We start from the raw sequence: 13,547 nt of genomic DNA, 5'->3' as shown, positions 1-13,547 counted from the left end.
CAGTGTAACAAACTACATCAAAACTAACGAATTGCCCCTAAACTGTAAATAAGATTACTGACCTTAATGCAATATGCATGATGAGCAATCCAAAATAGCAATCCAGAAGGTACTGGTGCAGTCTGCGTGGCTCGAAGGTTAGAGTTCAACAAGTCGATCCAAGATGGCGATCTATGACTCATCTATAACGCAGTAATTCAAGTTGGTGATCCATGATGGTTAGATTTGAGGGTTGAGGTGCAGCCTGCCATGTCGCCAATGAAGAAATTGTTCTAATATCTGTGGTGCTGCGATCATCTAGAAGAAGGGATCGCTTGGTAGGACATGTTCTGAAGCATCAAGGGGTCACCAATTTAGTATTGGAGGGCAGCGTGGAGGGTAAAAATCGTAGAGGGAGACCAAGAGATGAATACACTAAGCAGATTCAGAAGGATGTAGGTTTCAGTAGGTACTGCGAGATGCAGAAGCTTGCACAGGATAGACTAGCATAGAGAGCTGCATCAAACCAGTCCCTGGACTGAAGACCACAACAACAACATCTGTGGTGCTGCGGTCATCTACCCCCACCACTCATCTTCACTGTCCACACTTACTAGCCATCAAGTAGACCTATCACTTGTGCTCTGTGCATCATAATGAAAAGCTGATCAGCATCTTAAATCGTCATCAGAGATCTACAACCTACAGACAGAAATAAATTACTCGAACAGTTAAATGTAAAAACTAACCCACTCATCTCTCTCCATATCTTTTATTCATTGTATTTACTCATTATATGTATTTTAAGCGTTTTATTTCTTCCTCTGTTTAACATCTTCCTGACGTGGAAGATGCAGTGCCTTATTCATCTGAGTAACAGCAGCAACGGAAGCAACAGAAGTCAAGTCAGCGGGCAGACATTCTTCCTTATGCAACTTCTCACACACTGGGGAGGAAATAAAGTCAGCATCCTGAACTGCTTCCGAACTTTGAGTTTCCACTATATCCATCACCAACATCACTGCAATATTGACAGGGATACCAACGCTCTCTAAAATGTTCACGGACTGTATTTCCCACGATCAGCTACTAAATAATAACAAAAATCTAATCAAAATACGAGGATAAAAACACACAACATAGAAAAAAGCCCGATCAAAACAATATTAGGGAGGAAAGAAAAAAGTATTTTAATGAGGTCGTATTTGCAATGCATAATTTAAACTGCATATTTTCGTAATACACAAAGAGAACTTAATAGTACAAAATGTTTACATACATCACAGCCAAAGACGATGGCTGAAAAAGTGAGGGATGAAACTTGGCCATGGACAATTGTGCAACAAGACAAAGATGGCAGTTGGATATCTCGAAAATACCATCTTTGCCACTGAAATAAAACTATTTATCAAGATAAGTAACAATTATGAGCACGCGCACGCACACACACACACACACACACACACACACACACACACACACACACAATTATAGATCCCTGATTGTGAAAGAAAAACAAAAATTAGTACCAAATTAAAATTGTATTGTTCCTCAAAATATTAAGATAGCGAGTACAAAACACACGTGGTCCTACCCTAGTAACTTAATTTTTCTGTAACATTAAAAAAATAAACATGCCTGCTATATTGGCGCTATTGATTTAATTTTTAGATCAAGCAGAACTTGTGAAAATTCATAGTCGATATTAGTATCACACTTTGTAGGCACAGTGAACCCTTGTGTTAGGTACACTGCCGGGAGTAATAATCACAACTCCAGGAAGAAATTGTGCGACATAAACGAAAGATGGTAAGCGTGTTTCTATATCTTAAAAACGATGTTTATTCAAATTTCGCTCCAGTCGTATAAGAGTGGCGAAAGTAACGCTAATACGAGGATGGAAATCATGTTTTGTTTAAATACACACTGGAGCGGTCGTGAGCGTTGGTTACCTTTGAGATTGCACATGGTGAGCTCATGTTAGTCTAGAATGCCGTTAAGGCGACAAAGACCCCATTATCAATACCTCACTGAGTTTGAACGAGGTCGAGTAATAGGGCTACGAGAAGCTGGATGTTCCTTCTGGGATATTACAGGCAGACTTGGCAGGATGTAGCCAATGTACATGATTGCTGGCAGCGCTGGTCACGAGAATGCACGGTAGCAGGAAGACCGGGCTGCAGACGCCCACCTGGCCCTACTGAGAGGGAACACGATCGTGTTCGGCGCAGCTGCAGTATCAGTTTGAGCACCAAGTGGCACCACAGCGCCACAACGAACTGTTACAAATCGGTTACTTCAAGGACAGCTCCGAGTCACACGTCCTGTACCGTACATTCCACTGACCCCAAATAAGCGTCATTTGTGGTTTCATTGGTGTCAAACGAGAGCTAATTCCAGGGCAGGGCATTTTCTGATGAAAGCTGGTTCTGTCTTGGTGTCAGTGTTGGCCGTGTGTTGGCTTGTTGAGAGACTGCAGCCAACCTGTTTGCTTGCTAGACACATTGAACTAAACGTGGAGTTACGATCTGTGATTTTGCATGACAGCAGGAGCACACTCGTGGTTATCCCACGCACCCTAACTGCAAATGTCCGCAGCTCGTGGTTTCGCGGTCGCGTTCTCGCTTCACGAGCACAGGGTCCCGGGTTCGATTCCCGGCAGGGTCAGGGATTTTCACTTGCCTCGAGATGAGTGTGTGTTTGTGTTGTCCTCATCATTTCATCATTATTCCTGAAAGGGGCGAGACTGGACTGAGCAAAGATTGGGACTTTGTACGATCGCTGATAACCGCGCAGTTGAGCGCCCCACCAAACAAACATCATCACTTGACTGCATGTTTGTACGTCAGGCTGGCGATTCGACCTTGATGAACAGCATTTTAGAGGTTGTTTTCCAACAGCATAACGCTCGTCTACATACCGCTGTTGAAGTCCAACATGCTCTACACAGTATTGACATGTTGCCCGGGTCTGCTCGATCGCCATATCAGTCTCCAATAGTGCACATATGGGACATAATCGGACGACACTCCAGCGTCATCCGCAAACAGCCTTAACCGTCCCTATACTGAACAACCACGACAGAAAGGAAATCCCATCCCACAAACTGACGTCCGACAGCTGTACAACACAATACATGCTCGTTTGCATGCTTGCATTCAACATTCTGGCGCTTACACAGGTTATTAATGTACCTGCATTTCACTTTTGCAACGGCTTTTACTGCGCTTGGATGAACCTCTGACACTGCAATGTTAATCACTTACATGTATTACCTAGACAAATGTATTCCCGAAATTTCATTACACTACATGGATTATTTTTTGGTGCTGCAATTTTTTCCTTCTGCATATTTCAACAATGACAATGCCTGTATTACTTGTTAAAGTACTCGCAGCTCATTGATTTGCACTACTGAAAAACTTACTGGTTAGTTGATGAGCGTAATTCAGTCTTTGTTCCACGCATTAAATTCATCAGAATACATAAAATTGGTTCTATAACATTGTAAAATACACACAGAAAGTACTGCTGATCTAATTTGCAGCTCAGAGTGCAGTTGTTGACGAGAATTTCCAAAGTAAACTACCTTATTCCCATGACGTTAGCACTGACAACATCATATGCTCGTAAAAAGCAGTTTCAGCTGGTACACCATTGGAAAACAGTTGAACGGAGTATATAGTGCGTCGATAAGAAGTTGTGGGATGAATATGAACAAAAATAAATCAAGCGCAAAGGAATCTACTCTAATTACACCAGATGATTCTGGGAGAATTAGACTATGAAATGAGACAGTGAAAGTAGTGGGGGGTAAAATAACTGAATATGGCCGAAGTAGAGAGGTTATAAAAAGAATACTAGATTCTGAAAAATAGGACTTTATTAAAGCCTAATGTAAAGTAGTATGTAAAGAAGTACGTAAAGAAGTATCGAGAACTTCTTGGCTGTAGGTATTGGCGTGGAGTGTAGCCTTGTACGGAAGTGAAACATGGCCGACAAGCAGTTCAGCCAAGAAGACAAGAGAAGGTTTGTGACGCTATGGCAGAATGCTGTAGATTAGACCGGTTGATCGAGGAACTGATGAGGATCTACTAAATCGAATTGGGGCGAAAAGAAATTAATGGCACGACATGAGTAAAAGGAGATGTCTATTGATCGGACACGTCCTGAGGTATCAAGGAATCGTTGGTAAGAGAGGGGAGGGGGGTACAGGGACGGTGGAATGTAGTGGATTTGTAGGGGGAGACCAAAGGATGACTACAGTAAGCAGCTTCAAATGGTTGTAGGTCTTAGGAGTTATTCGGAGCTGAAGAGTCTTATGCATGGTACACTGGTGTCACTGGTGTCGAGAGCTGCATCAAACCAGTCTTCGGCATGAAAATCACAATAACCACAAATCACTTCACAGGACACAAAATTTTTTCCAGCCATAAATTTCTTCTTAATGCGAAACTCGTACGGAGCGGGGTGACACAGTGATTAGTGCACTGGCCTCGTTGTCGAGAGAATGGCATCTCGTATTCGTTTTCCGAGATTCCTCTGAATCTCTAAACTCAAACTCTGACATGATTCTTGTGAAAAGGACTACGTTTTCCTTCTCTGTCTTACACGGATTCGAGCCTCTGCTGTGTGTCTAACAACTTCGTCGTCCGTGCTTCGTTAAACCCCAATCGTCCTTCCTTTGGAAGTCATAACGTGTGACATGTGGTTTTTTCGTGACTATTTTAGGAATTAGTGCTTCACATTCCTTCCCTTTCCCATTGCCACGGCACATATGAGACGATGTTCATTAGCCTGAGGAAAGTCGACTTTTTTATTTTGTAATCGAAGCAACTTCTCAGGTATTTATTATTTGCTCCAGTTGGTCCAGATGACTAGCGAAATATTGACAGTGTTTGTGCAAGGTAATCGGATAAAAGATTACATTTGACCCCAGAAAACTCTGACCATAATCTTTCCAGGAGATGATTTCGATTTCGTTTGCTGTAATGCAGGCCACGATTTTGTTTACTGTAATGGCGTGAAGTTGTGGTCCCACGTTCCGTCTCCGTTAACAAATTTGTGCACAAACCCAGTTGGAGTCTTTATAAACGTCCCAAACTTTCCTAGGGTATTCATTGTAGTCAGTATTGAACATCCTCCATCTCACTCAAAGCTTTCTAGTTCTGCTCTTTCTTATGATATGTCTGCCGCGTCAGACAGTTTACACAGTTTTCATCGACGACGGTCTCATACCATATTGTGCACTTTGACTATGTTACCAACTGTAATTTTATTTCTGAGAAGTCCTTCACGTTGATCTTCTTCAAGCGTTGTTTAGCTTCCCGATGTTTTTAAAGATGGACCTGATTTCTTACAAATCTTCACCAACTTTATGTGAATTTTCGTTGATCACAAATTAGCCAAATCAAAGAGTTTTATGACACTATATCGATGCAATTTATCTATTTGTACCACGATACATTTAGTTTACAGACACAGAAACAAATATAATTTGCAGGTCAAGCTATCTTACTGCTGCTTACGTCTTGTACCAACATACTCTTAAAAAATAACAAAATATTATTGATAACACTTTTACGTTCGTGGAAGACTGAGAACTTCTGATCTTGCTCTCATATGTCCTTACAATCACTATACTCTGTGTGTTAATCGCAAACATTGAAAAGTCAGACTGAAAACGCTCTCGGTATTTGCTTCACGAAAAATGCCGTCATCTTAATGGAACCTTCGCTAAAGAGGATAGAGACTGTTAAATACCCGTCGACATAAAAGTAACTGTTAATGATGCTCTGTAACTACTAACGAATCTTGGGAGGAGTGAATATGATATTACGTTACTGAAATGGCCATAACGAGACGCGTTTGTTTTTCTTCCAGTATTTCAGTACTCTCCGCCACATATCGAGCTGTTGCTGGCAGAATACACTTGTAAATTATTTAGAAAATCGATGGAAAATACCAGGAAGCAAGTTGTGTGACTGAGCTACTTGATTCGGTAGTCTTCGTACAATACTCTTCGTCTCTCATCTGTGAAAGCTATTATTCGGATGTCCTTATCGAGAATGAGGCGTTGGTGAATTTTCTCCAGTAACCAGCAAGAATGTTTAAGACAGAACAATAATTACTCGAATGATGAAGGCGGATATATGCTTACTCTTTAATCTACAATATTGCATAGTATTTAGCAAACTTCACTACAGTTTGTGGTTGAGTTTCATATTCCATTCGTACACCTTGTGATGGGACAAACTTTGCCTGCACTGGTCCGTAAGACGGCGATTTTCCACAATCGTGATAATTACGTGATAAATAAACTGAAGAGCCAAGGAAACTGGTATACCTGCGTAATATCGTGTAGGGCGTCACTTGGCTCTGAATTCTATTGAACTCTAGTGGAATCAATTGCAGATCGTGGTTTAGGCTTGCACCACTCTGTAGTGGAGTGCACAAATCGTACACTTAACTTGTTACTTATCAGTACGCCATTACGTCCTCCGTCGATGGAAAACGTTTTTCGTTATTTCTTCAAAATATTGACAGGTCTGTATACGTATCCTTGGCTAATAACGTTTAAGGCTAATGTTTGCCGGCTGGTGTGGCCGAGCGCTTCTAGGCGCTTCAGTGTGGAATCGCGCGACCGCTACTTTCGCAGGTTCGAATCCTGCCTCGGGCATGGATGTGTGTGATGTCCTTAGGTTAGTTAGGTTTAAGTAGTTCTAAGTTTTAGGGGACTGATGACCTCAGATATTAAGTCCCATAGTGCTCAGAGCCATTTGAACCATTTTTAAGGCTAATGTTTATTGCGCTGTGTACGGCATTATCATCTCTATTGGCAACAACCGAACTAGACTGACAGACTTCCTTGCCCTGCTGTAGCGCAAACTCTCTGCTTCAAATTAATTTATCTGGGTGAAAGAGTAAGCTCTGGGGGAAGAAGGAAGTTGGCGGCAGAGTAACAGTTGCCGACGAGGACTGGAGGACACTATGCTGGTTGTCGTAAGCGGGGCGGGGTTGGTTGGTAGGGCTGCTGTTTGTGTACTGGAGGCTACGCTGGACAGGGCGATTATAGTGTCTCGCACGGTGTGTGTGAGATAGACAGTGTCTTGCAGCAGGTAGCCTGCACATAATGTGTCCCTGGAGAACAGGTGCGTGAAGCGAAATGCAGCCGTTGTGTTGGTGGACTATTTGCTACAGGTATTGCCCCCCCCCCCCCCCGGCAACATTATTGTCGTTTTTAGCGTTACAGTATTAGATGGTGCTTCCGTTTCTTGCTACTGATCTTGGTGATTAAAACTGGTGGTGTTCTATAATTGCGTCACTTTATGTTGGATTGTAACAGCTGCTCAGAGCACATTTGCTAAATGCTGTTATGTAATGAGGATGGTACTATATAAGCAACTGGCTCCGATCCACTTGTTGAAACAGTTATTAATACTCTGGTATTAGACCACGAAAGTGGCTAGAATGACTGAAGCTGAAACGCTAACTGTACTAGTAGGTTCGAGGAGATTGTTTATGCAGATGTCTGATACTGAGCTGTTTCAGATGTAAGGGCCGATACTGTATTGTGTTTTTGTGGACTGACATAGCTAATGCTGGTTTCTAATAGTCCTGTGAGGGAGTGGCCGGGACAAAAATACCTGGCCCTCTATAAAAAAAAAAATGAATCTACGTCCCATTTCACACTACTCAGTGTGCTTTAACACCTGGTGCTATAGATTCTTTTCTGAAGTGTTACTGATTTTTACTGCTATCAGTTGCTATGTTTATGTGAGGCTCGTAAGTCACTGAGATAGAATATTCTTTAATAGTTGCGTAAAGTAAACTCCGTTGATGTTTATTGTAGGATAAAGTTTCGGTTGCTGTATTAAACTGTGAGGTTTACTGATTTGACTGAGAGTTCGTTGGTTCCCTTCTAAGGTTTATTTCAGAACTAAAGTATTATTTTTTAAATATTTGCTTCCGAAATTAAGTGTTTCAGTGTTTCAATTTTTAATATTGTTGCAGTAATTGTGGCTCAATTAAAGAGAAATTATTGTGTAGTCCATCAGCGAGCGAAGTTTTATACAACTGTGGTCTTTAATAAAGGTTTTAAAAGATACAGTTCAATCAATCGCTCCATCCTTTCCACTGTGGCTCAGCTATCTGTAATATTGTGGTCAAACGGTTTCGTTCAGATGTTTTGGTTAAAAATTTATTTGGTTAACAAAATATGGGTTTTAGTTGCGTAAACTGGATCCCCTTCAGTTTCTTAAACTGGCCCCCTTAGTTACTCATGTGTAAGTTCTACAGACTCTTATTCTCTTGGAATTCTACAGCAGGTTGTAAGAGGAGCACTGGGAAAGCTGATCAAAGAAAGTGGAGTCTTCCTAAAATGACTAAAGCTTTTGACGCAGTTTAGAAAAAGATGGGTTGACAGAAGGCCAGTAAACAATTTCATGTCTCATCCCCCCCCCCCCCCCCCCGCACCAAAATAAAAGCGCTTATGAGGCTTTTCAACATGACGTACGGTACACCAGAAAGTAGTAAAAACAATAGGCACATCTACAATTTTGGTTAAAGACTTCGAAGAACAGTTGGACTATATTGTCTTGTTATGGAAGCTTCTTTCTTTGGACTTATTCGTAATGACTTGTGAAAAATGGCCATGCAACTGGCAGAGAGAAATAACACTGAATATCCTTTCAAAGACGGAATTGCTGGAGGAAAGTGAGGTAATCTTTTCTTAAATGTTACAAAAATAAAGTATCAGAATGAAAGCCTACAGGAAGATTCTCCAGTGGGGCTACTTTCAAACCAAATTACGTTTCTCCGATTTAATACGTTTTCCAGTTTCGTTTAATGCTATTTTTTTATTTTCAGAGAAGGTCCTATTTTGTCAACTAGTTTTTAAACTCGCTAAGGCTTGTGAGAATAATTTTTTTCATAATAACTTTAATGATTTTTCTAAGAGTGAAATGTAAATGGTGGGCAGATTGTAGGGTTATTACATAGTTTTAAAACATAGTTTATCATTTTGTATTTTTAAAAATAAAAAGCAAAACGGAAGTCTATTTTTCGCTTCTTTTCTCTGGTAGTACTACCCTTTATTTTTAAAGTCTGTTGCCAGTTACGTCTTAAATAATTACATTCAGAGTCAGTAAAACTATCTAACTTTTAAGAGCAGCGGTATCAATTTTGTGTAGCCTATCTTTCACAATACTTATTATTATATGACCTAGATTTGATGTTATTAGGCAATTTTATGGTACAATAGCTTGTCGCGTTAATAGAAAATGTGTTATTGACCCTAAACTTGATCGCACGAAAATACAAGGTATGAAATACTTACCATAGTTAAATATTATATATGGCACAAAATTAAGGCTACTAGTGTTTTACACGTTTTGTTTCAAGGTCGATAGCAGTCATATAAAGTCGGGATATTCAAGCAACCGATTTTCGATGAGCGCTCAGAAAGCTTCTACAGAAAACAGAAAAAAAAAAATCAGAAATAAATGTTAGCCATTGAATTACACCATCTTCAGCGTGGATATATCACAAGAAAAAACTAGTCTCAAGCACTCACTTGTCAGTTTTTCGAACGTGCTGCGCTTGTCAGATTACTTCTTGTTTTTAAAAAAACCGGCATAACTGGACGGAGTGACTCTTTGTGCAGTGAAGGAAAAGTAGCACTATTATACCGAGTATGATGTTGCTCACCTAGCACAGTTAACTGGAGAGAAACAGCCATTGTGCTTACTAAATCAGAAACCGGGCCAGCTGATTTCCAGAGGGCATTTGTGTAAATCAAATGACATCGGACAACTGACACTTGATCGGTTTAGCAAACCGCTGTAGTCCTTATCTTGTGAAAACCAGTTTCCGAAATTCGATCTTCGTTTTATGGGAGTCGTTTCCCATGTAAAACTGGCATCTAAGCTGCATGTGTCTTTCATTGGAGTTCTCTCCCTTGTTAGGTAGTACCGAGTCGGAGACAGTTGAAGCTAAACAATTTCATCTGTTCTTTTGCATACGCATTAATCTACAGGACCTCTAGTCACTTAAATAATTTTTATCTATGTTTCACGTATTAGTTCATAGAATTGTAATCTATAAGTGAGCTATTTCGATGGTGTAGTTTCCTCTGAATAACGAGCACCTAACGCGATTTACGGGAGCATTATTACATAAAATTTTCAAGTTACGGTACGTGAAATGACAATGAGAATTTTGTTTTGTTTCTAGAAGTCTTAATTTTCGTAAATACGTAAAGGAAAACCTGAACATTTTCGGTATTGAGAAAATTAGTTGTATTTACAAAATACTATTACATGAATGCAGTTTCGATCTACCAGTAAATTATGGCATCATGATTGCAATATCTTGTCATTCGTTATTGTTTCTTGTTAAGAAAAATTTTCGCTGCGGACAGGATTCGAACCTGTGCGGGGAAACCCCATTGGATTTCGAGTCCAACTCCTTAACCACTCGGACACCGCAGCTCGATGAGTGTGCTTGCCTGTATCGATACATCTCGCCAAGTGCTTTGTACGATTAACTTATCGATGTTACCGAAGGTAGCGACACGTTTCTTCCGGCGGTTTATACAAGGACTGCACACTTTGCCAGCGTGGACGATCTAGTCACCGGTGGCGTTTGCTACTGAGTGGCTTACGCAACGCGGTTGGATTCACTACGTCGCCTGTGACACTGCTTTCCCCGTACTCCATTTAACTGCAGGCTATTGATGCGGAAAGGCTGCAGTACTTTACACTAACGAAGAGCTCAGATTATAGTTATGTCTGCGCAAACTAAGTTAACACGGTGGCTGATGCAAACGACCATAAATGGGAAATACCGTGCTGTTAGTCAGTGTAAAGTACCGCAGCTCTTATTTTACTGTGTGCAACCTATATATTTCAACAGTCCTGAGACAGTACGCTACAAGTTTAAATGAAATTTCACATTACCAATAAATTAGAAATACCGTACTTCTTAACGAGAAATTTATTGAGGGACGGAATACAGCACATTATTCAGTATAGTAGCGTTGACCCTTTGTTGATCATGTTATGGTTTAATGACATAACGAGTAATATTAGTTGTAATTAGACTTTGTTTCATAAAGAAGCAGTTTTCTGATAGGACGTTTTATCTGATAAAATTTCTCGTTACATCAGGTTAGACCTTGACAATATGGCGACCTGGTGCAAATTTTGAGGACTAGCTTAAAGGGTTACCAGATTATCTAATGGAAATGTAGGACACATTAGTAAAAAATGTAGGACATTTGTCAAAATGTAGAACATAATCGCTCAATGAAAAAAATTATGTAATTTCAAAATGCTATTTATAATACTCACCGACATTTGCATTTATATTTTTTTAAAATTCTGACACATATGATATTAAACATGATAATCAATGGTAGTCAGTTATATTTCTCTGAAGAACTAATCCTGTGCATAACATTTAGTTTCTTCGAAATATAATCAAAACATTCCAAACAACTGAAGTTTTTAAAATTGAACTTTACAAAAACAACACCTTTGACTGAATCAACAGATAATCTGTTCCTTTCACCTGTCCACTGAGCTCTTATTTGTGAAAATACTCCTTCAACATTAGCATTACGTCCAGGAATATCAAAAAAATACTGAATTAGCTTCAACAGTTCAGAATGGCAGTCCTCATGCTTGCTACCACTAAAATATCTAATCCACTTATCATTACGGGACAATTTCTCAAGTTCAGAGCAAAAACTGGTTCACATTACATATCTCATTACAATACTTGACACCATCTATTACAATGCCTTTATCACTCAAGAACTGTACACGCTTTTGTACATCGTCCATGCATACTTTATTATTTAAATTTAACCACCTAAAACAACTGAGTTCTGTAAAGGACACACACCTTTTATCTAAATAGCCCAGACATTTCGCCATACAACGAAACAGCCTTCTGCTCAAAATTTTCAGCTTCTTTATCAAGGCCCTGCTCGCTAGCACTTATCAAGACCTTTTCGTCTTTAGTGACATGAAATTACTCTCTAATCTATTCTTAAGAAGACAACACACATTATCTAAAATTGCGATCATCTAAACAATGAATATTTGTTCATTTTCAAGTTGTATCCCATGGTGGAACACAGACTTCAATGAATATAAGTGATATAAATAAGCCTTACTCAAACAGTTCTCAAAGAAAAACTTTTGAACTTTAGGAGCATTGGATATAGACAAAAAGTAAGATTTTAAAGCCTCATATTGGCAATTATACATTAAAATTCTTAATTAATCGCCATAGCAATATGCCGATCAAAGTCAGATGAAAGATAAAAAAAACTATTTGATATCCTCACCTTTGTGTGCAACAGAAACATATGTTCCTGGAGGACAAATAAGGCATTGTGCTTCGTATTTGCTTCTTCCTGCCTCGAAACACTTATACTTTAACAACAATGTTTCACTGAATTTGCATTTTCGTTTCGGCATTTTGGCTTGTAAAAAAAGCACTGTGAATTAACTGTTGACTTTCCACAATCTTAATATTCGATAACCAAACTGCAAATGTCAGTGAGATAAAATCAAGTCATTGGCTCTTCATATTTGTTTTATGATTCGTTGTCTCGATTTCCCGTCATTTATCACACCGTTACCAACATCTGCACAGCACACAGCACACAGACACCACCGACACCAAAGTCAATTTTAACCCAGAGTTCAAATGCTGTGTAGCTACATCCATCGTTCTTTCTTACTGTGGAGTGTATATGCTGTATAATTTTTCAGGTTTCATTTGCTGACAGGATGCCAGGTGACCGTAGGTTGGTTACGAAAGACGTTACTTCCAACGTACCTGGATGTCGTATTCTGGAATAATGCCTTAGGACATGATATATCAGGTAGGAGTAACAGCAGCCGTATAGCGTAAGAATGACAGTGCAAATACTTACAGACGTGTTTGAGTGAAGAGAGAGCTTGTGCTAGAATTGTTGAATAGTCTTACCGGGCAGATACCGTAGTAAAGAGTCCACATATCGCGCCAAATCCTGCTGAAAAAAAAAAAAAAGCCGAGTTGCGGTTTTCGTAGTAGAAGTCATGAACATTCTTGAGTCACCTATGTGCCCGTAACGTAGAGATCGCAAAAATAACAATTGTTGCTCAATGCTGCCATCAACTATTCCATTTCTCATTCATGCATTGAACGCGAAGAAATATTACGCATCTTGGCAAGAAGAGTGGTACAACTCATATGCAAATCGACTTAAAGAATCCTGTAAAACTTATATTGAAACAGTATAAGCGTCCTTTAAATTTTAAGTAGGCTAAGTATTTATGGTAGCAAATTCCTTTATATTCTAAGCAGCACTAACATGGTTAGTGAGGTGCTATCAGGTATTTAGTAATTAGTTCTTTGAGTTGCGCCTCTTTTCTTGCTTTTATGAAAACTTCTTTGTTTTGTTATGGCCCCTCATGTAACACTTTTGCCACACTTTCACTGCAATTAACACGTTTCTTTTTTCTGCTTACTGTTGTATAATATGACATTCGAACCATGAGTCCGAATAAGGA

The 13,547-nt window shown here is 39.6% G+C and overlaps 1 non-coding gene across 1 annotated transcript; it reads right to left on the bottom strand.

Annotated features, from left to right (window-relative positions):
- Positions 1-10,387: 10,387 nt before the first annotated feature.
- On the bottom strand, positions 10,388-10,469 carry Trnas-cga. The gene has a single exon. It is a non-coding gene; the product is annotated as a tRNA-Ser (tRNA).
- Between the last annotated feature and the right edge of the window lie 3,078 nt (positions 10,470-13,547).

The sequence above is a fragment of the Schistocerca americana genome, chromosome 1, assembly GCF_021461395.2.
Source record: "Schistocerca americana isolate TAMUIC-IGC-003095 chromosome 1, iqSchAmer2.1, whole genome shotgun sequence".
Taxonomy (NCBI): domain Eukaryota; kingdom Metazoa; phylum Arthropoda; class Insecta; order Orthoptera; family Acrididae; genus Schistocerca; species Schistocerca americana.
Note: the sequence above shows the minus strand (reverse complement) of the source record. Positions and strands in the feature narration are given on the sequence as shown.